Genomic DNA, 26,657 nt, shown 5'->3' with positions numbered 1-26,657 from the left:
TCAAAACCAGTTAGCAATTTATCTTTTATCTTCTAATACATATATATTGGAGATATATATATCTCCATGCTCCTGTCTGGGCGATAGTGTTTGTTTTCCCATCAGTAAAGGAGTTCAGGTCACAGATGCGGGGAAACATTTGCAAATCACGAATCTGATAAAGGACTGTATCTACAAATAATGCCTAAAACTCAATGATCAGAAAGAAATAACCCAATTTTAATAAGGACAAAAATAGTGTAATAAATGAATGGCAACTCATTTGTAAAAATGTACAAAACTTCCACACAAACAGCAACTGTAGTCATAGAAAAGTAAAAATATGAACAAATGTTCAATATCACAGTTAAGAACAACAGTGACACCATCACCCTGCTGCCCAGGGTGTGCACAACAGGAGCCTCATCAGGTTCATTGTAAAAGATCCTTAGGGGCTGAGAGACACATCAGAGCCCTGGGCACTGTCGCTGCCTGGTTGAGAACAAAACAGAGTCTGGTCAGAGATGAGACCACAGGAGGGAGTGATAATGGTGACTCCCCCATGGAGTCCATTTACACTGTCCCCAGGGGCTCAGGGATCAAACCACTGATCCACACTTACCTGCAGCCTGAGTGTAGCTTCCTCCTTGTCCTCCTGTGGGAAGAAACATCATGTGAGACCAGGGAGCAGTCAGGTCAGAAGACCTAAAGGAATCTTTTAATCCTGCAGAACAGGGAAGTTTCCAGAACTGTGAATAAAGACCCAGGTCAGGACTGGGAAAAAATGAAGAAAGGAGGTGAGGGGGACCAAATGCCCTCTGGGTACCATACATATGTGAGGATGGCAATTCCCATTAACCAGGTAGGGCAAGTTCTCCCTGGGACTTGAAAGCCCCCAGTGGAGAAGACGCCCCCAGTCCCTTCCCTACCTGAGCCTTTCTTCCTCCACATCACAGCTGCAGCCACCGCAGTTCCAGTGAGCAGAGCTCCAAGGAGAACCAGGCCAGCAATGATGCCCGCAGTGGGGATGGAGGACTGAGGAGGCACTGGAAGGGAAGGGAAGATCATACCCTGAGCCCCAGACCTTATCCAGACCCTCTGAAGGGCTCCAGAAGGGCACCTGAAGGCCCTGAGAATGGCCTCTGTGCCCACATCCTTCTCCTTACCCCATCTCAGGACTTGGGGCTCCAGCAGACCTTCATGCTGCACATGGCATATGTATCTCTGCTCCTCTCCAGAAGGCACCACCACCGCCGCCCACATCTGGAAGGTTCCATCTCCCCCAGGCCTGGTCTCCACCAGCTCCATCTCCTGGGTCAGGTCCTCCCCATCTCGCTGCCAAGCTAGGGTGATGTCCGCAGGGTAGAAGCCCAGGGCCCAGCACCTCAGGGTGACCTCATGCTCAGAGGTGGGGTGGTGGGTCATGTGTGTCTTTGGGGGATCTGAGGTGGTAAATCAGAAAATTCACTTTGTGTTTCCTCCATGGACACTGAAGAATCCTCATGAGACCATCCTCACAATGGACAAGACAACTGGTGTGGCAGGAAGAAGCATAAAATGTAAAAAACAGGATAATCTGGGGAAATCTGTGAGGTTCTCCTATTATTAGAAAGTTCTAGAATGAGGAATTAAACCCAGGGTAGGATGAAACAGATGGAGAAGAACAAAGGCTTTTTACTCCTGACCTGGGTGGAAGGTGAATGACACAGAAAAGCAGGAATCACATAAATGAAAATGTTCTCAGACCAGAAACAAGACTGAGAGAGAAACTCGTGGTTCTCAAACAGGCCCCTGGTCAAAAGGACCCGGTGACGTGTGATGTCAGGGACTGTCTGTCTTTCTCAGGAGAGACTGGATCCCTTCACTGTCCTTCAGGAGAAGCCGGAGTCTGTGGGAGTCTCTCTAGTGCAGAACATGAAACCCAGGGGAGCCCCCCTCTCGGGACTAGAGAGAGGACTCATTTCCCGCAGTGACTCCAGGCAGGGGGGGACCGGGAGCCTCCAGGCCCCTCTTACCCGTGCGCTGCAGAGTCTCCTTCCCGTACTCCAGGAATCTGTGCAGCCACCTCAAGCACCTGCCCTTCACATAGTTCCTGATGTGATTTGCCATGCCCTGGGCCTCCCACTGGCTCCGGGTGGTCTGAGCTGCCATGTCCACTGCGGTCCAGGAGCTCAGGTCCTCGTTCAGGGCGATATAATCAGCACCGTCATAGGCGAACTGCTCATACACACGGAGGAGGCAGCCGTCGGGCCCCACCTCGCAGCCAAACATATCCTGGAAGGTGTGAGACCCTGTCCCCGCCCGTGTCACCCCATGGTCACCCCGCCCGCACCCCCCTCCCGCCGGGAATAAACTAAACAGAATGAAATGGGATGAAAGTCCTGCTGGCTGTTCCCAGGCAGGTTGCAGAGAAGCCTGGAGGGGGAGACCCCGAGCGACCCCCGTCCGTGGGGATGGGGGTGCTGACCGGGCCCGGACCCGCGCCAGCTCACCGGTCTCGCTCTGGTTGTAGAGGCCGCGCAGGGAGTCCAGCTGCACGCGGTACCACAGTGTGCGCTCCCTTGAGATCTGTGTCTCCCAGTCCCACTCCTCCTGCTCCACCTGCTCCGCCCAGTGCGCCCGGGGCTCCACTCTCTGGTCGGGGGGAGTCGCTGTCCAACCGCCCGAACAGCATGTCATCCACGTAGCCCACCGAGATGAAGCGGGGCTCCCCGAGGCCGGGCCGGGACATAGCGGTGTGGAAAACCCTCATGGAGTGGGGGCCTGGGGGCGGGAGGGGAGACCCAGGCTATTCTCCCTTTCCAGGGCTCGAGTCCCAGGGGGCGCCCACGAGACAGAAAGTGGGTGAAAGACGAGTGAGACCGAAAAGCGGCTGCGGGATGAAAATGGCCGGGACTCGGGGGGCCAGAGGAGGCTGGGGTCTCGGGGGGACAGAAAGGGGCCAGGACGGGGCGGGGCCGAGGTGGGGGGACAACTAGGGCTGCGGCGAGGTCGCGCCTTTCCCACGCCCGCCTGCGCCCTCGCTCCCGCCTCTGGGAGCGCCCTGTCCCCTCCCGACCCGCACTCACCCGCCCGGGTCTCCCTCGGGGCCGCGGCCCCCGCGAGCAGGAGCAGGAGGGCTGCGCCCCCCATCCCCCAGGACGCGCCCCCACCCGGGCTGGGGAGATGGAGTCCCGGCGGGCGGGCGAGGGCTTTGGAACGGGAGCCGCGGGGCTGCTGATTGGCTGCTCTGGAGACCTCCAGGCAATGGGGAGTGAGCCCTGGGGTGAGTCACCAGTATCCAGGAAGGAGGACCCGACAAGAGCTGTGAGAAGTGAAACTGGGGAGGTGAGGAAGCCCCAACAGTCACCTTCCCGCCCCAGACAGCGCCCTGGGGACTGAGACCTTGGGAGCCACACCTGAGACCCTCCTCTCCTGCACCAAGACCTTTGTCACACGGTCTTCCTGAGTCCAGGCCCAGGAATTGGGTCAGCGATTCTCAAACATTTTTCTTTCAGGATGTCTCTACAGTCTCACAATTTATTACGGATCCCATGTATAATTTTTTAGGTGGGTTATAGCTTTAAATATTTACTAGAATAAAACCTTTCAAAATGATGTTATTACTTCTTTACTTTAGAATATTAATAACCAATGTATGCTAACAAAGCATTTTTAAGAAAATAACTTTCTGCAAATGTAAGGATAATTGCACAATTGTATGAATTTTTTTTTTAAAAGTTACCTATTGTTTCACTACACTTTATATATAGTGTTAATTACACTGGGATCAAGTTATCAAAAATCATGTGTTTTACTTTTTACCACAGATCCCAAATGAAAAATTAGTCCATACTGTAAGTTGTCAAGTTTATAGTGATAGGACTCAATTTTCCATAATTTTGGTTTTCTCTGGGAGTTTACATTTTATTAAGGCAACAAGTGCCCTCAGTTAATTTTTATTTATTTATTTTTTAAAAAATTTATTTATTTATACAAGCATTGGGTACAGTCAGAAGCATGGGAGGGTGAGAGAATTCACCAGAGCCAGAGCGGGGAGCAGAGCAGGCAGAAGGACCGAAGTACACTGCTGAGGGGAGCAGCGGGCAGCAGGACAGGTCTGCGCGCCATGTGGGACCCTCCTCCGGTGGCCAGGGAGCAGCCGGGGATCGAATCAGCGCCCCAGCCCTGCAGAGGCTGCGAGCAGCTTCACAACCCAGCACTCAACCACTGCGCCACTGGGGAGGCCCTCAGTTGATTTTTATTTTTATTTTATTTTTTTATATAGGCATGTTTTATTTATTTGTTTGTTTGTTTGTTTTGTTTTTTGTTTATACATGCACTCGTACAGTCAGAAGCACTGGAAGATGAGAGAATTCACCAGAGCCAGAGCGAGGAGCAGAGCAGGCAGAAGGACCCAAGTACACTGCTGAGGGGAGCAGTGGGCAGCATTTTTATTTTTATTTATTTTTTTTGTATTATCTTTTATTTTTACATATGTAGCTGCTTTTTTTTTATAATAAATTTTATAGTTATATTCCCCATACAATTGTAGCCCCCCCATTCTGACCCCAATCCCTCCCCTCCCGCCCCCGCCCCCTAAAAGTGTCTCTGGTTCATAGTTTTTTGTTGATTTTGATTTTCACTTTCTTATAGTTATTCATTTTCCTGGTCCCTTATTTAAGTTTTCTAGATTCCTGCTATGAGTGAGACCATCCGGTATTTTTCTTTTTCTTTTTGGCTTATTTCGCTGAGCATGATCCCTTCCAGCGCCATCCATGTTGCTGCAAATTGCATGTGTTTATCTTTTTTGAATGCTGAGTAATATTCCATGGTATATATGTACCACATCTTCTTGATCCAGTCATCTATTTTTGGGCATTTGGGTTGTTTCCAAAGCTTAGCTATTGTAAACAGTGCTGCTATAAACATAGGGGTGCAGGTGTTCTTTGGAATTGATGTTTCTGTGTCCTTTGGGTAAATACCTAGGAGTGGAATTGCTGGATCCTAGGGAAGCTCTATGTTTAGTAGGTCCAGAAATCTCCACACAGCTTTCCACAGTGGTTGGACCAGTTTGCACTCCCACCAACAGTGCAGAAGAGTTCCTTTTTCTCCACACCCTCGCCAGCATTTGTTGTTGCTAGTTTTTTTAATATGTGCCATTCTCACTGGTGTAAGATGGTATCTCATGGTAGTTTTGATTTGCATTTCCCTGATGGCAAGTGATGTTGAACATTTTTTCATATGCCTGTTGGCCATTTGCATTTCCTCTTCAGAGAAGTTTCTTTTTAGCTCTTCTGCCCATTTTTTGACTGGATTATTTTCTTTGTTGTTGTTGAGTCTCATCAGCTCTTTGCAGATTTTTGTGATCAGTCCTTTATCATTAGTGTTGGGTGCAAAAATGTTCTCCCAGTTGGTGGGGTTTCTCTTTGTTTTTGTTATTGTCTCTTTTGCTGTGCAGAAGCTCTTTAATTTGATGTAGTCCCAGCTGTTTATCTTTGCCTTCACTATCACTGCTTTGGGTGATGTGTTTGTAAAGATGTCTTTGATGTGCAAATCACGTAGTGTTTCGCCTATATTTCCTTCTATATATTTTATGGTTTCAGGTCTTATGTCTAGTTCTTTAATCCATTTTGAGTTGATTTTTGTGTATGGTGTGAGGTAGTGGTCAAGCTTCATTCTTTTGCATGTAGCGACCCAGTTTTCCCAGCACCATTTATTGAACAAACTTTCTTTGCTCCTGTGCATAGTCTTTGCTCCTTTGTCAAAGATTAGTTGACCATAAATCTGTGGGTTTATTTCTGGATTTTCTATTCGATTCCATTGGTCTGTATGTCTGTTCTTGTTCCAATACCATGCAGTTTTGATGATTATGGCTTTGTAGTATAGTTTGAAGTCTGGGAGTGTAATGCCTCCATTCCCTTCTTTTTTTTTCAGGAGAGCTTTGGCTATTCGGGGTTTTTTGTGATTCCATATGAATTTCATCAATAATTGTTCTATTTCTTTGAAGAATGACATTGAAATTTTGATCGGAATAGCATTGAATCTGTATATTGCTTTTGGAAGCATGGCCATTTTAATAATGTTTATTCTTCCAATCCACGAGCAGGAGATGTCTCTCCATTTCTTTGTGTCTTCTTCTATTTCTTTTAACAGTGTTTTATAGTTTTCTTTGTACAGGTCCTTTACCTCTTTTGTTAGATTTATTCCCAAATATTTGATTTTTTTTGTTTCAATAACAAAAGGGATGGTTTTTTTGATTTCTTCTTCTTCAGATTTATTGTTTGTGTATAGGAAGGCTACTGACTTTTGCGTGTTGATTTTGTATCCTGCCACTTTACTGAACTGATTGATGAGTTGAATTAGCTTTTCTGTGGAGTTTTTGGGGTTCTCTATGTATAATATCATATCGTCTGCAAATAGTGATAGTTTGACTTCTTCTTTTCCTATTTGGATTCCTTGGATGTCTTTCTCTTGTCTTATTGCCCTGGCTAGGACTTCCAGTATTATATTGAAAAGCAGTGGTGAGAGTGGACATCCTTGTCTTGTTCCAGATCTTAATGGAATTGCTTTCAGCTTTTCACCATTGAGAATGATACTGGCTGTTGGCTTGTCATAGATGGCCTTTATGATGTTGAGGTATGTTCCTTGTATCCCAAGAATTTCAAGGGCTTTTATCATGAATGGGTGTTGCACTTTGTCGAAAGCTTTCTCAGCATCTATTGATATTATCATATGGTTTTTATATTTCTTTTTGTTGATGTGTTGGATAACGTTGATTGATTTTCGGATGTTAAACCATCCTTGTGCCCCTGGAATGAATCTAACTTGGTCGTGGTGAATTATCTTATGGATACATTGTTGGATTCTGATAGCTAAAATTTTATTGAGGATTTTTGCATCAGTGTTCATTAGGGAGATTGGCCTGTAGTTTTCCTTTTTTGTGTTGTCCTTGTTAGGTTTTGGTATTAGTGTAATGTTGGCTTCATAGAACGTGTTTGGTATTGTCCCTTCCTTCTCAATTTTTTGGAAGAGTTTGTGAAGGATAGGCACTAATTCATCTCTGAATGTTTGGTAGAATTCATTTGTAAATCCATCAGGTCCTGGGCTTTTGTTTTTGGGGAGGTTTTTGATTACCATTTCAATTTCGCTAATTGTAATTGTCTGTTTAGTTGTTCTATTTCTTCTTTATCTAGCTTTGGGTGATTGTAGAGTTGTAGGAATTTGTCCATCTCCTCTAGATTGTTAAACTTGTTTCCATATAACTGTTCATAGTAGTTACTTATTATTCTTTTGATTTCTGCTGTGTCCGTTGTGATTTCTCCTCTCTCATTGATGATCCTGTTTATTTGTGCTTTCTCCCTTTTTTCCTTTGTGAGCCTGGCTAGGGGTTTGTCTATTTTATTGATTTTTTCAAAGAACCAGCTCTTGGTTTCATTGATCTTTTGGATTGTTTTTTTTTTTTAGTTTCAATTTCATTTATTTCTGCTTTGGTTTTTATTATTTCTTTTCTTCTACTGGTTTTGGGGTTTTTTTGTTGTTCTTTTTCTAGATCTTTGAGCTTCGAGATTAGGTTGTTTCTTTGAGTTCTTTCTTGTTTCTTGATGTGAGCTTCTATTGCTATATATTTTCCTCTTATTACTGCTTTTGCTGCATCCCATACATTTAGGATATTGGTGTCCTCCTTGTCATTCAATTCAAAAAATTTTTTAATTTCTTCTTTGATCTCCTCATTAGTCCAGTGGTCTTCCAGTAGTGTGGTTTTTAATCTCCATGAGGTAGGAAAGTTCCTTGCCTTCTTTTTATGGTTTATTTCTAGTTTGATGCCTTCATGGTCAGAAAAGATGGTTGATATGATTTCAATCTTGGTGTATCTGTTGATGTTTGTCTTGCGAGTGGGCGGCATTTTTAAAAGGGACAGACGCACATTCATTTTCAGGAAAGTGTTGCCAATTCAACTAGTCTAAGTAAACGTGTTTTTAGCCATTCATTCCTTCAATTAAAAATGATATTGCCTGAATTCACTTCATACATTTCCCCCCCTGGGACACAGCTCTTTGGACGGTAGCAGACACGCCTTATGTGTACTTCCTTGTCATCGTTTCAGACCTTTATAAAAATGTGGATTTCAGGATGATAAATAGAAAATATGCTTTCATGATTTAACCAGGACATTTTGAAGTAAAACTGGTCTGGATTTTTTTTTTCTGCAAGAAAGTGGTGGTAAAAATAACTACTACTGCAGTTGGTACTATAATTTCCATTCTTACTAAGTTTTATCTTAGCAAATGTCAAAATACTGAAAGGCAAATGGTATCTAAGTGATGTTATAAAAATAGTTTTGACCTCCTGGATCCCGTGAAAGGTTCTGGGTGACCTCAACAGTTCCACAGACCAACTTTAGAAATGCTTTTCTCAGTGAACAAGGGAGAGTCTCTGCCTTTGTCATTTGTCAAGTGTCCTCTACCTTTGTCTCTTATTGAGCTCTCAGGATGCATCTCCTTGGTTTGGATTTCCAATTTCCAAAGTTTTTCTTAGAGTTTTGTCCCTGGAATCTCTGGATGAGCACTCATTCCTCAGAGATGATGAGAGAGTGCTCAGTTTGAGAAGGGAGGTGGAGAGACAGGTGCTTCCCTTTGGAAATGGGACAGTTTATGTCTGGAGGCACCAGACCCACTTAATATACATTTCCATCCAATGACCTTTCCTAATCTTTAAGAGAGATATAGTATTGACCCCTTGATTTTACATGTGTTTAATGCATCTGACTTGATGCTCCCAAAGCATGAAGAGCAGTGCTGTCCAACAGAATGTTCAGGAAGAAAGAAATGTTCTATATATGCACTGACCAATATGGTGCCTCTAACTGTTGAATACTTGAAATGTGGTTCATGAGCTGAGATGTTGCATATTTTACTATGTATCATTTAAAATTAAGAAGCCATATGTGGCTAGTAGCTACCATATTGACGGTACCTATCTAGAATGTTCTTAACTTTCAATACTTTGAAAGTATTGAAATACTTTACTGTCCCCCAATACTGCCCCCCAATACTTTGCCCCCCAATACTTTGTTGTATAATAAAATAGTATAATAAAATATAATGTACAATAAAATTACCTTCATGTGGAAATCATGGATTTTTCTACATGGGTTTTAGGTATATCCTTAAAATATGGCATGTCCAAATAGTTTAATTAACATGTGTTTTAACAACAGATGGAGAGGTGAGATCCCAAATCTGAATACAAACTCTGTCAAATCGATGGCTGATGACTAAACTGTGCTGAGGTGTGGGACGTTCAAGAGAAACTGTCAGAAAACCAGAAGGAACTTAGAGGGCGTTCTACCCTTGAGTGACAGACTCATCCTGGTGCAATCTTTGAGTCTGCACCTATGACTGACGACTTCCCCAATCCACACAAGCTCAGAGAACCAGAAGAAAAATCTTACTGACTTGAGAAATCAAACATCAGATCTGGTGGCGGCATTTGGGTATTTGGGTACGCCAGGAACAAGGTAACCAACAAGTGAGTGAATGCCAACATCTGGCAGACACTGTCCAAAACCTTTGTTGACCACTGAATTCCATGGAGACAAGTCAAACCCTTCAAGACCCAGGATGAAAATGCAGCAAGTGGAGACTGAAGCAACAGAGCAGGGGCCCAGCTGTGCTCACTGCAGGGACAGATTTGGCCTTGTTCAGGCAAATGTCCAACTTCAGTGGGGAAGAAAAGGAATCCCCAGAAAAATAAAAGAGTCCAGATGTGTTAAATCTTACATCTTTCATGTATTTAGAATTAAACCTGCTTTCTCCATGGCGCTTGTTTGAATAAAGCCTGACTACTCTCTACAAGGTATCGGCATAATTTTCTTTCTTTGACAAAAGGATATAAATATTTTGTGGCCAGATGATGAACAATAGAAGTGTTTCAAATGTCCACAATTTTTTAATACACTCAAGAGGTCAAGACCAATTCCCCTCCTGTGAGTCCCTGGACTTGCTGGCTCCCTGCTCCTGGAGGAGGCTGGGGTGCCCGCACCACTTCACAGTGAGGCTCAAAAGGCATTGCGATCTCCTGCTTGATCTCTCCTGCTCCTCTCTGGGGGAAAGACATTTGCCGCGCTGGATGGGCACTCAGATAAGGAGACGCTCACATGGTGAGGAACTGAAGCTTTTTTCCAGCAGCCACATGCATGAGCCTCTATGTAGATCCTTCCATGTCCACCAAGCCTTTTCTTCAGCATGACGTTGTGATTGCATAAGGTGAGGCCCTGAGCTGGAACCACCACTGGAGCACAGGCCAGAGGTGTGGAGGGTGAGAGGATGCACCAGAGACAGAGTGGGGAACAGAACAGGCAGATTGACTGAAATACATTGCTGAGGGGAGCAGCAGTCGAGTCAGGAGAGGTCTGCTGCGCCATGTGGGTAGCTCCCTGCCCGGGGATCGAACTGGTGCTGCAGAGGCTGTGGACAGCTTCATAGGTCATGTCTTAACCCCTGCGCCACCAGGGAGGCCCATAAATAAATAAATCTTAGACAACAACAAAAGAAGTCTTGGAGAAAGAAGTTATGAGTGTGGAAGCCCTGGGCTTGGGTCCTAGATCTGTGTCATGCTAAATATGGGAATGTTGCCACTCTCGCCTGTAAAATGGGACTAATAGAGTCTTGGTTGTCTGCCTCACACAGTTGATAAGAGGATTAAGCTTAAACTTACAGTACTGTAGAAGTGAACTATATATTGCTTACAAGAGATGAAGTTTCAATATAAAGACACATTGAAGGTAAATTGATGGGAAAAAGATAAGCTATGAAGATAGACATCATAAGGAGATTGGAGTGGTTCTACTAAAATCAGCCATAAAAAATTTTATAATAGAATTCATTGGCAGATATAGAGAACTCCCTCATGATGATAACATCTAATAGAGTGAGAAACTCTAGAGTACAGATAGAAAGGAGACACGTTGCCTGGCTGGGGTAGGGAGAGGGATCAAATATAAAGGTGCAGCTATTGACAAGAGCTAAGATATGCAAACAACATAAATGCCCAAAATCAGATGTCTGGATCAAGAAGATGTGCTATATATACACAAGGGAATACTTTAAGGCAATTTTAAAGGGTTTAGAATCCCCAAGAGCTCAGACACAGGGAGCCTGCACCTATCCTTTGGCCCTTTTCCATGGACCTTCACAGGACAGTTTGAGGGGGCAGGGAGATAACTGAGAGACCTGAACTCAGGCATGGAAATCCTGCTGAAGTCAGAGAGGAAGAACTAGGGGAAGTCCCGAACACCCACGTCATGGTGCTGCTGATGAGCAGCATGTACCTCTGGGTGAGGAGCTGCAGAACTGAGAAAAACATCTACTTTCTGTCCCCAGGTACAGATGGGAGTCTAAGGAGAACTGAGAGTGATTCCGGGAGAACTCAGAGTCACCCCAGAGATACACATGGGCCTTACCCTGTGTTAGGTTCTTCTCCCCACTGAGGGAAGGACCAGGAAATGGAGGTAGACAGCCCACCCCAAACACAACTACAAAAGACCCCCTGAAGACTAAGGGCAGAACAAGGATCTGGAGAGAAACCCCAGACCTTGCACTGAGTACTAGGAAGGGACCATGTACAGTTGGTAGAGGGCAGGAGCGTGGATACCTGTGTTAAGATACAGGGGGGAATTTTTCCCCACCCCCCTGGGTTCTTCTGACACTAGACAAATACATTTATATCAAACAGATAAGTAGGAGAAAATATCAAATTTAATAACAGATATGGAGAATTTACATTATAAATTCTAAAATAAATGATGCAAGTCAGCGGTTTATATTCTGTGTGAAGGGATCTAAAGTATAAGGTGGTTGGGGGTCATTTCACGTGATGAGGAGGGAACAATTTCATATGACAAAATGTTCCCTCTGGATGTTTGCCCTGCCTTAAGGTAGGTTCCTCTGATTTTAAAAAGGAAAAAAAAAAAAAAAAGGTTGTTTCTGGAAATATCCTTAATTTAGTAAATCTAGGTAATCATTCTTGAAGAAGTAGTAACAGTTTCAGTTGAGGATCTCAACTGATCCTAGTTCTACATATCAAGATAACATATATGCGGGGGGGGGGGGGATCTAGATATCTTAGAAAAAGTCTATGTGAACCTTTTTCAGGAGACTACTACCACAGAGGAATAAAGCAAAAGCAAACAGATCCTGTTAAAAATGAAGGTAAGAAAGAAGTGATTGGCCTCCCTGGTGGCGCAGGGGTTAAGACATAACCTATGACGCTGCCCACAGCCACTGCAGCATGAGTTTGATCCGGAGCCAGGGAGCAACCTACATAGCACAGCAACCTCTCCTGACCCGCCTGCTGTTCCCCTCAGCAATGTATTTCAGTCAGTCTGCCTGTTCTGTGCCGGGCTCTGTCTCTGGTGAATCCTCACACCCCCCACAACTCTGGCCTGTACCCTAGTTATTGTATGCATAAATAAATGAATCTTGAAAAAAAAAAAAAAGAAGTGATTAAATACTCCCAGGTGTTCACATCCCAGTCTGTAAGTGTTTTAGAAGAGGCTTGATGGAGATGTGTCAATTTGGCATGTGGATTATTTCAAACTAAGGTTAATAAAGACCCTGCAGGTTCTCATAGCAGAAACCTTTACCACTCCCTTAACTATCTTGAAAAATGAAAATTGAGACTATTACTCAGAATTAGGCTTTTTACCAGAAAGAACCCTTCGATGGTAGAAACCTATCTACAAGGCAGGGCAAACATCTAATTCAAAAATCTGGTCTTTGTCATATGAGTCACCCAGTCCTCATAATGTGAGTTCCCTTCCTCTCTCCTTGAAGGCCCTGGCCTCTATCTTATTCCTTAGCTAAGGACGTAGACCCTCATTTGCCCCCACTGACCCTGGAATTCACCTCCACTTAAATTCTCTATATGTGGGCCTCCCCAGTGGCTCAGTGGCTGAGTGCTGGGTTGCTAAGCTGCCCGCAGCCTCTGCAGCACCAGTTCGATTCCCGGCCGCAGGGCGAGGGTCCCACATGGCTTGCAGACCTCTCCTGCCGCCCGCTGCTCCCCTCAGCAGTGTACTTCGGCCCTTCTGCCTGCTCTGTGCTCTCCTCTGGCTCTGGTGAATTCTCTCACCCTCCCGCGCTTCTGACTGTACCCAGTACTTGTATAAATAAATAATAAATTTTTTAAAAAAATTCTCCATATGTATGTAACTCAATTTTTTTTTTTTTTTTGTCCTATTGATGTATCTGACATTACTTTGTTGTTCAGTCAGTCTAAAAGAACCCAAAGGGGTAGGGAGAAACTTCCTCTCTTCCCCTACAGAAAGTTGTGATTCCTCTACCATGTAACATGAAACCTATAATGACCTAAATAACTAAAGCCACAAAACCTTACAGGCCTAGCTCCACTACTGACTAGATTGTCTCAAATCGTCTCACTAATGGTGAGCCAGATAACAAAAGTCTGCCCTTTCTCTAGAGATGATTGCTGTTTTCTTCAGACTCTACTATTTCTTTATAATTGATGATGTCTGAATTTAATCTTTATCAAAATCAAATTATAAAACACATAGAAAAAGTAAGAAAACTATTATGTCCTCAAAGAGGAAACAGTAAATGAAACCTTCCCTACAGAATAAAATTGTTGTTGGAATTATAAGGCAGACACTTTAAAATAATGTTTATAAATATTTAAGATGAATGAAATAGAATAAGTGAACATGTTTGGATAATTTCAGAGTCAAATGCAAATGCTAGAAATGAAAGATATATTACAGATAAATAATACTGTCAATGAGTTTATTATGTTGCATACAGCAGAAGAAGGAATCAGTGTCATTGAAAACAGACAATGTGATTTTAAAACATATTTGCTTTCAGGATAAACATGCTAATAAATACATAACTTGATTCCCAGGAGAAATACTTTAATGGCCCAGAACATATGAAAGCCATTGACCCAAGATTCAATAGACTCAGAAACCTAAAGAAGAATAAATACAAAGAAATACCAAAATTATACATCACCGTCTAACTGCTTAAAATCAAACATGAAAAGAAAAATCTTAAAAGCCACAAGAGAAAACAAAACACATTCCAGAAAGGAGAAAAACAATAGAAATTATATCTCCTCATTGGAATCAATAGAGACCAGAAGACACGGCCATGACAAATTTAAAGTGTTAAACAGAAAAACGTATTAGTCTAGAATTCTAGAACTAGTTAAATTATCTTTCAAAAATAAAGATATTTCCCCAAGGAAAAGGTGAAAGAAACTGTCTTAAATAGACTTCAATAAGGAATACTAAAATGTATTAGTTCAAGGAATACTAAAGGAACACTAAAATGTTTAGTTCAAAAAGAAAAATACCAAGTAGAGACCCAGTTATTTGCGAAGGTGTGAAGAACACTGGAAAGAGAAAAGACATATCAGTAGATATAAGTGACAAACACATACACACACAAATACATACATTTTAAAGACTATTAATCTTATAAGGTAAAAACAGTAACAAGGTAATGTTAGGTTGTACCATATTTAGAAATAAAAAAATGTGTGGCGGGCCTCCCCAGTGGCGCAGCGGTAGAGCACTGGGTTGCGAAGCTGCCCGCAGCCTCTGCGGCTCCAGTTCGATCCCCGGGTGCTCCCCGGCCACCGGAGGAGGTTCCCACATGGCGCGCAGACCTCTCCTGCCGCCCGCTGCTCCCCTCAGCAATGTACTTCAGTCCTTCTGCCTGCTCTGCTCCCCGCTCTGGCTCTGGTGAATTCTCTCACCCTCCCGGCTTCTGACTGTACCCAGTGCTTGTGTAAACAAAACAAATAAACCAATAAATAAATAAAAACATGCCTCTATTTAAAAAAAAAAAAATTAAAAAAAAATGTGTGGCAAGACAGAGCACAGGGGAAGAGAGAGTGATCATTAAAATATGCTATTTTAATATCTTTACATTGTAAAGTAACAGAACTTTGTTATTATATACATATGACAAGTTAGAGATATATAATGTAATCTTTAAATCAACCACTAAGAACATAACATAAAATGATATAACTAAAGATAATACCTAACATAGAAAATGAAAATAAAAGTAAAGACATAAAAATACTTAATTAACAATAAAAAGGGAGGAACAAAGAAAGAGCAAATGCAACAATAAAAATCAAATATCAGCATTGTAGTTTAAAATCCACATATACTAATAATAACTAATAATAACTAAAAAAAGAAATTAAAAGATGCAGATTCAGACTGGCTAAAAAATGCAACATCAAAGTAGATGTTTTGACAAGTAACACTCTTTAAACATAGCAACAACAGAAAAGGGGGCCTCCCTGGAGGCGCAGGGGTTAAATACACACACTATCAAGCTCTCCCCAACTACTGCAGCATGAGTTCTACCCTCAGCCAGCCAGGGCGCAACCCACATGGCACAGCAGACCTCTCCTGTCTCGCACACTTCTCCCCTCAGCAGTATATTTCACTCGATCTTCCTGTTCTGCTCCCCACTGTCTCTGGTGAATTCTCTCACCCTCCCCCACCCCCCGCACCTCTGGTCTACACCCCAGTTCTTGTGTGCATAAATAAATAAATCTTAAAAAAGAAGACAACAGGGTCTCCCCGGAGGCGCAGCGGTTGAACGCTGGGTTGCAAAGCTGCCCTCAGCCTCCGCAGCGCCGGTTCGAGCCCCGGTTGCTCCCCGGCGACAGGAGGAGCGTCCCACATGGCGCGCAGACCTCTCCTGCCACCCGCTGCTCCCCTCAGCAGTGTACTTTGGCCCGTCTGCCTGCTCTGCTCCCCGCTCTGGCTCTGGTGATTCTCTCACCCTCCTGCGCTTCTGACTGTACCCAGTGTTTGTATAAATAAATAAATAAATCTTTAAAAAAAAAAAAAGACAACAGAAAAATTGAAAATGAAAGAATGGAAAATATATAGCATTGAAATACTAATCATAAAACATCTTCCATTACCATATTTTATAATAGAAGTAGACCTCAAAGAGTATTACCAAGATAGGCATTTCATAATGATAAAAGGGTTAAGTCATCAAGAAAACTTAAAAAATTTAAAGCTGTCATGTTATTAGCTCTGTTATGAACTAATAAAAAGTATAGACAGATCCAAATTATTGTTGCAGATTTTAGCACCTATCTCTCAGCAACTGATAACAAGACAAAAATTTAACAAACACATCGGAGATATAAATAAACCTAGTTGAAAGTTATAGAACACTACACCCAAGAACTGAAAAGAATTGTATAATCTTCTCATGTGCACTTGAAAAATTCACCAAGGTAGACTATACTCTGAGACATAAAACAAGTCTCAATAAATGTCAGAAGTCAAAATCATACAAACAAAGCATGTTCTTAAGCTGTAACAGTATTAGATTAGAAATCATTAACAAAATATTACAATAGAATTTTCTGTAATGATGAAAACATTCTATATCTGTACCGCCCAAATATGGTGCCCATTATCCATATATGACTTTTAAGCAATTAAAATTTGGCTAGAATGCCTTAGCCACTGAATTTTATTTTTTTTTCAAAAAGACACTTCAGTCTTTTTTTTATAATTGCTCTTTTTTTTGTTTGTTTGTTTTAAAGATTTATTTATTTATTTATTTATACAAGCACTGGGTACAGTCAGAAGTGCGGGAGGGTGAGAGAATTCACCAGAGCCAGGGCGGGGAGCAGAGCAGGCAGAAGGACCAAAGTACACTGCTGAGGGCAGCAACGGGCGGCAGGAGAGGTCTGCGCGCCATGTGGGACCCTCCTCCTGTGGCCAGGGAGCAGCCGGCGATCTAAGCGGCGCTGCAGAGGGCAACTCAGCGTTCGACCACTGCGCCACCGGGGAGGCCCTGAATTTTAATTTAAATTCATTTAAATAAATTAAATATCCACAATTGAGTAATGAATATCATATTGGACAGTTCAAATCCATTAAATCTCCAAATATTCAGAAATTTAAAAGACACATTTTTAATACACTTAATACACAAAACCACATTTTCTTGGGTCAAACAAATCACAAGTAAAACTAGAAAATATTTTGAACAAAGTCATAATAAAACACACGATGTCAAATTTCATGGAATACACATAAAGCAGTTCTCAGAGGGTACTTCATAATTTGAAGACTTGTAGATATCACCTAACTTCTCTGAACCTCCATTCTGATTTCTTAATGGGGAAAATAATGCTACCTACCTAGATACTTTTGTAGGAATTAGATGATTATAAGTGCTATTACTTTAAGACATACCTAATAAAGATAAGATAGCCAAAAAAGCATATTTAGGAACAAAATATCACCCATGTTTGAATTATTATCTCGCCATTACCTAGTTGGGTGACTGTGGATACTTTGTATAAGGTCACTTGACCTCAGTGTAAAAAGAAGATAAAAACAAAAGCAAGGTAATTTTAAAGTTATTTTCAAACTCTAATTTTTAAGAACCATGAAAGTGTGACATTTCCTTTGTAATGTCTACATGACTACAAAGTGCACTGCATTATCATCACCAGGATTCCCTTCTTTCCTGTGGGATCAGGAAGGAGAATGGTGGAACCATCTGCTGACAAACACTGCACTCACTTCTTCACACGCATCATTCCATTTCTTCCTCACACTCCTCCTGGGGGGCTGGTATTTTAAGAAAAGTGTTACTGAAGAATCTGAGGTTCAGAGAAATAAAATGATTTGCCTAAGTCTGCACAGTTACACAAGAAGGGACAGTTCTCAAATTTACCCCCCACCCTTCTCTCTCTCTCTCTCTCTCTCTCTCTCTCTAACTTCATATTCACCCTCGAAAGTGACCTCGAGGACCCGCCAAGCTCACCAGGGAGCAGGGCCCAGGGAGTCTCTGCACCAGAAGTGGACACGCCCGTCCAGTCACCCGCATCCCCGCGGGGAGTGTCCGGGCCTCGCGCGTCCCCGTCTGTCTCGGGCCCAGGCCCGGGGACTCGCGCTGGGCGGGGCGGGGACGCGAGAACCACGAGGAGCCGCGACCCGCCGCCGGGTGACCGCGAAGACGGTCACGAGCACCAGCGCGGGCGCGTCACGCAGAGACGGGAACAGGGGTTTTCTCTGAGAGAACGTGTGACGTCCCCCAAGGACACCTTCTGTTGGGGCAAATGTTTTCTTTCTAAAGATTTATTTATTTACACACGCAAGAACTGGGCAACCCGCCGCCCCGGGGAGGTTCATTACCGGCTCCAGCAGCCCCGTTGGTGTCGTCACGCTCTCCGCGCTCAGCCGTCGCCGCGCCCCGTCTGCTCGGCCACTCCAGCCCCTCCTCCGGCCTCGGCACCGCACCACACTGCGCTGCGCTGAGCCACGCCACGCACGCCACGCCATACCTCGTACGCCACACATGGCACGCACGCATGCCATGCCACGCACGCCACGCCACGCCGTTTGGCCGAGTGCGCATGTGCAATGGGAGGGCGGCAAAGCCTGAAGCTTCCCCCCTACTTACCCCCACACCCCTTCAGATGCGTGTTGTCATTCCACACCCACCACCAAAGCACCCACAACCCTCCACCAGTCCATTGTGGTTCCCCCCTTTTTCTCCCCCAACACCCCCTCTGGTAACCTCAATTCTATAGCAGGATTTCTAGGGTTTGATTTAATTGTGTCCGTTCCTTGGTTTTGATGTTCCGTATATGAGTATAATCATCCAGTATTTGTCTTTCTCCAACTCACTTCACTTAGTGTAATCCCCTCCAGTTCCATCAGTTCCCTCCATGTTGTTGCAAATGGCATGACTGCATTTTTTTGTGGTAGGTGAACAGTGTTTCATTGTGTAAATTTACCATAAATTCTTTTATTCACCCATCAGTCCTCGGGAACTTAGACTACTTCCACAACTCAGCTGTTATAAATAGCGCCGCAATTAGGATAGGAATTCATTTATCTCTTTAAGTTAGTGTTTTTGCATTTTGGGAAATAGATATTTAGGAATGGATTTGCCAGACCATACGGAAGATATATTACACTTTTTTGAGAAACCGCCATACTGTTCCCATAAAGGCTGAACCAGTGTACAGTCCCATGAACAGTATGTGAGGGTTTCTTTTTCTCCTCACCAATATTGTTGTTTCTGATATTTTTGTTATGGGCCATTCTCACAGGTGTGAGGTGGGTGATATCTTGCCAAGGCAATCCAAACCAAAAAGAACAGAAGAATTACACTACCAGACTTCAGACTATACCACAAAGCTATAGTAATAAAAACAGTATGGTAATTGAATAAAACAGACAAGTAGACCACTGGAATACAATTAAACACCCAGAAATAAACCCATGCTTATACAGACAAGTAATATTTGACAAAAGAGCCAAGAGTATACATTGGGAAAAGGAAAGTCCCTTCAATAAATGACACTGGGAAAAGTGGACAACCAAATGCAGAGAAACTAAACTAGACCACTGTTTCACACCATACACCAAAATAAACTCAAAATATATTAAAGACATGAATGTAAGACCTTAGGTCATAAAGTACATAGAAGAAAAACATAGACAAAACACTCCACAACATTGGCTTCAAAGATGTTTTGGGGGACTTGACTTCAAAGGCAAGGTAAACAAAAACAAAATAAACAAATGGCTTTATATCAAACTAAAAGCTTCTGCACAGTGAAATAAATATCATTAAAATAAACTATCATTAAAATAAAAGATATCTACTGAGAGGGAGAAAGTATTTGTACATCATACATTCTACAAAAGATTGATTACCAAAATCTACACAAACTCTACAGAGAACTCATACAACTTAACAAAAAAAAAAAAAGCAAATAATCTAATCAAAAAATGGGCAGAAGAACAAAATAGACACTTCTCCAATTAAGACATGCAGATGGCGAACAGACACAGGGGGAAAAATGTGGAGGAGTGAGGGTGCCTGGTGGTGGGTGTGGTGTGGTAAAACATACCTAAAGAGGTGTAAACCTATACCTCTGAATCATAGACAGTGTTGTGAGCCAATGTTATTTCAGTGGACAACTAAACATTGGTTTTTGTTCCCATTCAGTGAAAATACAAAAATGAGATAGCAGAAGAAGACATCAAAGGAAAAGAATATTCATTGTCACTTATCATCAGGAAAATGCAAATCAAAACTGTAATAAAAAGTTCTTGGAATTATCATTGGATTACAATACCATATAGATTTTTGGAACAATTTTCCACACCTTGATATGAAGATGCCTCATCATACCCACTAACAAAGTTCTAGAGCAAGTCTAAATAATTTGAGTCTATAAATATTTCCAAAATATTTTTAAAAGACTATTTTCTCAGTATCTTCTATTGTATACTTTAAAAAAGAATTTTTTAAAAGATTTATTTATACAATTACAACCCCCTTATTTTGCCCCCAATCCCTCTTCTCCCCACCAAGTGTCTCTGGTTCATAGTTGTTTGTTGATTTTGATTTTTTTTTTCTTACAGTTATTCATTTTCCTGGTCCCTTATTTAAGTTTTCTAGATTCCTGCTATGAGTGAGACCATCCGGTAGTTTTCTTTTTTTTTTTCTGGCTTATTTCGCTGAGCATGATCCCTTCCAGTGCCATCCATGTTGCTGCAAATTGCATGTGTTTATCTTTTTTGAATGCTGAGTAATATTCCATGGTGTATATGTACCACATCTTCTTGATCCAGTCATTTATTTTTGGGCATTTGGGTTGTTTCCAAAGCTTAGCTATTGTAAACAGTGCTGCTATGAATATAGGGGTGCAGGTGCTCTTTGGAATTGATGTTTCTGTGTCCTTTGGGTAAATACCTAGGAGTGGAATTGCTGGATCATATGGAAGCTCTATGTTTAGTAGGTCAAGAAATCTCCACACAGCTCTCCATAGTGGTTGGACCAGTTTGCACTCCCACCAACAGTGCAAGCACTGGGTACAGTCAGAAGCACGGGAGGGTGAGAGAATTCACCAGAGCTAGAGTGGGGAGCAGAGCAGGCAGAAGGACTGAAATACACTGCTGAGGGGAGCAGCGGGCGGCAGGAGAGGTCTGCTCGCCATGTGAGACCCTCCTCCTGTGGACAGGGAGTAGGCGGGGATCGAACCGGTGCTGCAGAGGCTGCAGGCAGCTTCGCAACCCAGCGCTCAACCGCTGCACCACCGGGGAGGCCCTATAAAAGGAATTTTTATGAAATAAATTTAAGTCTCAACAGTGTGACCTTGCCAAAAAAAAAATATAGTTATGTTGTCTCCATTTGATTACTTTCTAAAATAGTGACCACTTTGGCAACAGCAATATTCATCTGCTTGGAACAAATATTATCCACACGTGTGAACATGTATCTCAAACACATATTGCAGCATATCTCTGATGACTCACTTCATTTGTGTTTCATAAACATCTTAAAATGCTTCTGAGGTCATTAGCTTCTGGGTGAAGTCAAACTACATGGATAGTTCATTTACTGCATCCAGCTGTAAGGCACCAAACTGAATTTCAGCTATGAGATCTTTCAGTACAAGAAGTACAATGTATTTTATGAGATTCTATTTCTACTTTAACTCATATGAAGAAAAGTTGATTATTTTAATTATTACCAGTCTGTAGGAGTTGGAAACAGACTAAATATTATGCTCTCACTAAAGCATAATTAAGGGATTTTTTTCCCTTTAGCTGATATTATAAATACTAGCATTTGTCCTAAGTATTAATTTTGAAAAGAAATATTACAAATTGCAATAACATTTCCCTTTTGTATAGAAGTGAATAAATGATTTTACTTAATTTCACTTTGACTTTGATTTCAAATCCTTCTTACATGCTTTCATTAAATAACTTAAATTTATCCAAATGAGAACTAGTTCTTCTAACTCCACCTTTTTGTCCCTCATAAGCTTGTGTTCTTTTGTTAGGCCTACTCAGCCACCTGGTCCTGAATATTTAATTTGAAAAGAATCTCCAGCATCTGTCATTAACTGTCAGTCTCTCTGCATCTGGTTTAGCTATGATCTTTGTATATTTATGGATAGTCTTTTAAGCAGACATTTAAAAAAAAAATGTAGGATAAACTAGGAAAAGAGAATGAGGGAAATTAAGCAAAAATCATGTACTGTAGCAGAATTTTTATAGTGTCTGGTAAAAAAATTGGGTCTAAAATTAAATTGATAATGCAGAGTTTCTTTAAGCTAAAATATATTTTTAATGTTTCTATAACATTATTTTTTAAAAGATTTATTTATTGATTTATACAAGAACTGGGGTACAGGACAGATGCGTGGGAGGGTGAGAGGATTCACTAGAGACAGAGCCCGGAACAGAACAGGCAGACAGACGAAGCACACTGCTGAGGGGAGCAGCAGGCGAGACAGGAGAGGTCTGTGGTGCCATGTGGGACCCTCGCCGGCTGGTCGGGATCAAACTGACGCTGCAGAAGCTGTGAACAGCTTCACAGTGCTCCGCTCAACTGCCTGTGCCACCAGGGGAGGCCCTGTTTCTATAACTTTTTGAGGGAACATTGATTTGCAACATTTTATACAATTAAGGGATATAGGTTCATGCCTCATAAGTTATATGTTTCCACACCAGGCCTACCACACATGTATACCTAGAATCCTCCACCATAGACCACTGAGCCTCCTTCCCACTCATCCCCTCTCTAGCCTCTATTCTGCAGCCATATTTCTAGAGTTTGTTTTTATTAGTTTTGTCTGTTCCTTTTGTTTATTTCTCTGTATTTCATATATGAATCAAATCATCCAGTATTTGTCTTTCTTCTTCTTAGTTCCTTAGCATAATCCCCTCCAGTTCTATGCATGTTGTTTTGGCAAATTTTCATCTGTTTTTAAACTGAGTAATATTCATTGTACAAATAGGCCACAACTTCTTTACCCACTCATCTATACTTGAGCACTGAGGTTATTTCTTTTTTTTTAAATTTCTTTTATTTTTATATTCCCCATACAATTGCAATCCCCTGATTTTGACCCCAATCCTTTCCCCGCCCTCCCCCCCATAGTGTTTCTCTGGTTCATTGTTGCTTGTTGATTTTGATTTTTTTTCTTTCTTATAGTTATTCCTTTTCCTGGTCCCTTATTTAGGTTTTCTAGATTCCTGCTATGAGTGAGACCATCTGGTATTGTTCTGTTTCTTTCTGGCTTATTTCGCTGAGCATGATCCCTTCCAGCTCCATCCATGTTGCTGCAAATTGTATGTGTTTCTCTTTTTTGAATGCTGAGTAATATTCCATGGTGTATATGTACCATATCTTCTTGATCCAGTCATTTATTTTTGGGCATTTGGGTTGTTTCCAAAGCTTAGCTATTGTAAATAGTGCTGCTATAAACATAGGGGTGCAGTTACTCTTTGGAATTGATGTTTCTGTGTCCTTTGGGTAAATACCTAGGAGTGGAATTGCTGGATCATATGGAAATTCTATCTTTAGTAGGTTGAGGAATTTCCACGCAGCTTTCCATAGTGGTTGGACCAGTTCATTGAGGTTATTTCTATAACCAATGCAAATCGTGGGTAGCGAACATAGGAGTATAAATATTCCTTTGAATTAATCTTTTTGTAATTCTTCTAGTGCATGCCTAAGTAACTTCAAATAGATACCTAGGAATGTGGCATCAACCATCAGATCTGTTTTTAATATTTTGAGCAAACTCTATACTCTTTTCTATAAGGGCTAGCCCTGTCTGAATCCAACCAACACCCTCCCCAAAACTTGTTCTAGTCTTTTCAATATGGGTCATTCTCACAGTGTAAGGTGGTATCCCAATGTGGTTTTGATTTACAGATGATGAAAAGTGATGATGAACATGTTTTCATGTTCCTGCTGGTCATCTATATGTTTTGTTTGGAGAAGTGTCGATTTTATTGGATAATTTTTGTTGTTGAAGTTTGTAGATCTTTTATATTAGTCCCCTGTCAGATATATGATATACAAATATTTTCTTCCACTCAGTGGGACATCTTTTTGTTTTAATGGTAGTTTATTTCACTGTGCAAAAACTTTTCAGTTGGGTGGCATCCCATTTGTTTATTTTTGCTGCTGTTTACCTTGCCATTGGAGTCAATTCCCCAAATACATCCCTGAAGTCCATGTGGTAGAGTGTTCTGCTTATGTTTTCTTCTGTGTATTTTTTATGGCTTCAGATCTTACATCCACATCTCTATTCCATTTTGAGTTAACTTTTGTATGTGGTATGAGACAGTGGTCTAGTTTCATTTTTCTGCATGTGACTGTTCAGTTTTCCTAGTACCATTTGTTGAAGAACGTTTCCTTTCTCTAATGTATACTTTTGGCTCCTTTGTCATAGATTAATTGTCCATTTAAATAAGTTTCTGTAGTCTCTAAAAAAATGTATGTTAGAATTTAGTGTGATAGATAATATTTTGTTATTATATAAAGAATATGGTAAGTTGGGCTACTTATCTACTTTGGGTTATCTTCCCTCCACATTCAATCTGATGTTAAGCAGACCACTTAGTAGTTTGTTTTGGAATCTTTATGGAGCAGATAAATTTAAAGATTTGGGGATTTGATCCATAGTAAAGTAAGTAAGTATAACTCCATGTCTTACCTACCTATGAAAGATGAAATAATTGAATTTCACAACTCTGAAATATTAAGACAAGAGTCAGTTTTCCTACTATGTAAAAGAATGAAAGGACATTATTCACCACATTATTCACCACTTCCTGAAAGCACAACAGGGAGTTAATTGAGTAATTATAACTAACTTAATCATAATGGAAATGAAAGTGCTATAGCTTATACTTATTAAAAATCTGAAAGGTTACAATTTGTTATAGAATTGAGTCAAAATTGAGAACTATCTATTAACCTAAAATATTCCATGTAATGGTAAAATTACAAGTACTTATGAGAATTGAAACTAACAGTAGCATCATTCCAGAAATTAGCTTTTGCATTTTAAAAATTGCCACAATATTACCCTTTGTCACAATAGTTGATAAACAATTTTAATGGATATGGCAATCCTTATTTCATATGATCATTATGAAGTTTACATGAGTAAATTCATATAAAGCATATGTCAAACACAACAGTTCACATATGGAAAATCTTCAATAAATTATAAACTAACAATTAATTGCTACCTATTTCAAATTACCAAATAAGTAAATATCCAAATTGTGAGGCAGTCTTCCCATTGATGATGGCTTTGATCTTCCACTAGATAATCCATCCATTGTTGGATAGCTCTAATGCTGAGAAAGGAAACTTTTATATTACATTCCAGCCTTCAACTTTTGCTGTAAATTTTGTTCATTGGAAAACACAGACCAGCTTCCCTGTTTTCCACATGACAACTCTTCAAACATTTCTGTACAGCTACATCCTCTTCCTTCAGACCTATCCCTTGACAGTCATCTTTAGAAAACTGAACCTGGAAATGACCACTGTAGTCCACCACAGTATAATCAGGGCAGAGCTTAGATTTAATACTTTATTAGTACTACCTAGAGATTTAATACTTTATTATTAGTCCACCCTTATTCTAGACACTATGTTGGAGGTTAAGTTTAAATATTATTACTGACATTTTGTGTTGCAAGTGACAGAAACTTAATTAGCTTGAGTTAAAAGGGAATTTACTAGATTCTGGCAGGTTATTACAGTAGAATGACACTAAGAGATAAAGATGCACCTCAGCCACAGAAGCAACTGACCCAAGGAAACTAAAAATAGAAAGAAGTCTCTCCTGTTCCTGTCTATACAGATCAGATCCCTGTGTTGCCCCCATAGTGGAGATATGGCTACCTGCCAACCCAAGGTTTTACCTCTTAGACCCCAGATTTCCTAAAAGGGACTGTCTTACCATTCTCAGATCTGATTTTGGACTCGAAATAGATTCTCTTTCTTGTTCAAGTGTCCACTTCTGTCTTATCACCTACATCATGTTGTACCTTAAGTGCTTATGTGGCTACCATTCTGTATAGGTAGAGAGTTAATTTCTGGAAAAGATGTGCTGGAAGGACAGCCCTGCCAGTGTTCACTGGAGAACACGTTGTTTTAGTTTTCTTTTCTTTTTTTTTTTTTTTGAATAGCAATTAGTTTAACCCACTTTAACATTTATATTTAAACCTCAGTTTAGTCTCATGTCCTGTTCTATTCTTGTGATTGTGACATCGTTTTTACTAACTGAACTTCAGAACACCTTTGCAGCCTATATCCATTGCTTTTGTATTTTACTTATCCAGAGACTGACTTTCACATCTTCGTGAGTGAATGATAAAGTGTACAGAGTTACAGATAGAACCTTGTTGCAGCCCATTAGAAATTTCTTTGGGGGTGAACATGGATCCATTTATCAATACCTTTTGGGTACAATCATTCAAACAACCACGATGTCTTAGAAGTGAATCTTTGTAGGAGCTCATGGATGTAATGTCAGAGACACTGAGGTTAGAACACTCAACATCTCCTCATCCCATGGGCGAAAAATATTTGAGGAGCAATGTTCCTGCTGCACCAAAAGAATAAAAGCATTTCTTTTTTTTTTCTTTTTTTAATTAATATTTTATTTTATACAATTCTTATATCATTTTACATTTTTGCACAATGTCTGCATTTTCATATTGGTTATATTCCCCATACAATTGCACCCCCCCTTGTTTTGACCCAAGTCCTCTCTCTCCCTGCCCGCCCCCCCATAGTGTGTCTCTGGTTTATAGTTGCTTGTTGATTTTGATT

The 26,657-nt window shown here is 41.3% G+C and overlaps 1 pseudogene across 1 annotated transcript in view; it reads right to left on the bottom strand.

The window, feature by feature from the left end:
• Positions 1–26,657, bottom strand: part of LOC311188315 (BOLA class I histocompatibility antigen, alpha chain BL3-7-like) — a 117,398-nt pseudogene that overhangs the window by 3,935 nt on the left and 86,806 nt on the right. The window contains exons 5-6 of the transcript in view: positions 2,525–2,742; positions 2,054–2,253 (exon numbers count right to left, since the gene is read on the bottom strand). The product of the transcript in view is annotated as a BOLA class I histocompatibility antigen, alpha chain BL3-7-like (transcript). The remainder of the gene's footprint in view (positions 1–2,053; positions 2,254–2,524; positions 2,743–26,657) is intronic.

The sequence above is a fragment of the Talpa europaea genome, assembly GCF_964194135.1.
Source record: "Talpa europaea genome assembly, chromosome: 2".
NCBI lineage: Eukaryota > Metazoa > Chordata > Mammalia > Eulipotyphla > Talpidae > Talpa > Talpa europaea.
The sequence above is the reverse complement of the archived record's forward strand: the minus strand, read 5'-3'. Positions and strand labels throughout refer to the sequence as shown.